Genomic DNA, 1,192 nt, shown 5'->3' with positions numbered 1-1,192 from the left:
GAATTTTATTCTAAAAGTGGAAAGTTTTTAACCCCTTTTTTTTTTAAAAAAATAAGGGTTTGAATTAAAATTTAAAATTTTTTTCCCCCCCCCCCTTTTTCTTTATTTTTTTTTTAAATTTTTGTCCAAAATAGACCAATTGTTGGGAGGAAGGGGTTGGGGGGGGGGGGTTTTTTTTTTTTTTAAAATTTTTTTTAAAAAAGTTTTTAAAAAAATTTTTTTAAAATTTCAAAAGTTTAAAATTTTTTTTTTTTTGAAATTTTTTTGTTTTTTTAAAACTTTTTTTTGGCAAATTTTTTTAAAAAAAAAACAAAAAAAAATTTTGGGGGAATTTTTCAAACACAAAAAAAAAGGGGGGGGTTTGTTCTGAGCTAACATTTAGGGAACTTTTGGATTTCATTTTTTTTTTTTGAAGAAAGGGTTTGGGGGTTTTAATTTTTTTTGTGTACGGGTGTTTTTTATAAAATTTTTTGGTCGGATGGGGGACTAATTTTTCCAAAGATTTTTAAATTGGGACCGTTTTATTTTGTTTTAAGCTTTTTTTCCCCCAAAAATTTACAAAAAAGGGTTTTTTAATTTTTAAAAGTTTTTTTGAAAAAATTTTAACAAAGTGGCAAACTACAAATTTTTACCTGGGTTTTTTTTTTTTTTAAAAGCTCAAAACCTTCCCAATTTGACAGAATTTTTTTTCCAAACACACTTTTGCCCCCAACTTTTTTTTATAATTAAGGGGGGCGTGGGTTTATTTTGGCAAGAAAGGAAAGGGCTGCTCGAAAAAGTGTGGTCCTCTCTTTATTTTAAGGTTTTGAATAATTTTTTAAAAGTTCAGAGGTATCTTTTTCAAAAAAGTTTCCCCGGTTTTTTTCGGCAAAAACCCCCCAAAAAAAAAAAATTTTAAAGTAAAAAATTTTAAAAATTCGAAACCTTTTATTTGTGTCATAGTTTTTGTAAGTTTTTGAGGTTTTGGCTAAAGGGTTTTTATCCGAACTTTCCTGGGGTTTTTTTTTTTTTTTTAAAGGTTTTTTTAATTCATTTTTTTTGAATTTTTAGGGGCACATTTTTTGTCTCAAAATGGTTGTTTTAAAGGGTTTAAAAATTTTTGAACCCGGGGGGGGAAAAGGCGATTGAAGGGGATATTTTAAGGGTTTATTTGGGTTTTTAAAATTTCCCCTGCTTTTCATTTTTTTTTTAA

The 1,192-nt window shown here is 27.0% G+C and overlaps 1 protein-coding gene across 1 annotated transcript in view; it reads left to right on the top strand.

The window, feature by feature from the left end:
* LOC144976111 (putative arginine--tRNA ligase, mitochondrial) overlaps positions 1 to 1,192 on the top strand; it is a 17,728-nt gene that overhangs the window by 15,521 nt on the left and 1,015 nt on the right. The gene's annotated exons all lie outside the window — the stretch shown is intronic.

This window comes from Berghia stephanieae, chromosome 7 (genome assembly GCF_034508935.2).
Source record: "Berghia stephanieae isolate SIO BIC M18660-M18661 chromosome 7, UCSD_Bste_1.3, whole genome shotgun sequence".
NCBI classification, from domain to species: Eukaryota; Metazoa; Mollusca; class Gastropoda; order Nudibranchia; family Aeolidiidae; genus Berghia; species Berghia stephanieae.
Note: the sequence above shows the minus strand (reverse complement) of the source record. Positions and strands in the feature narration are given on the sequence as shown.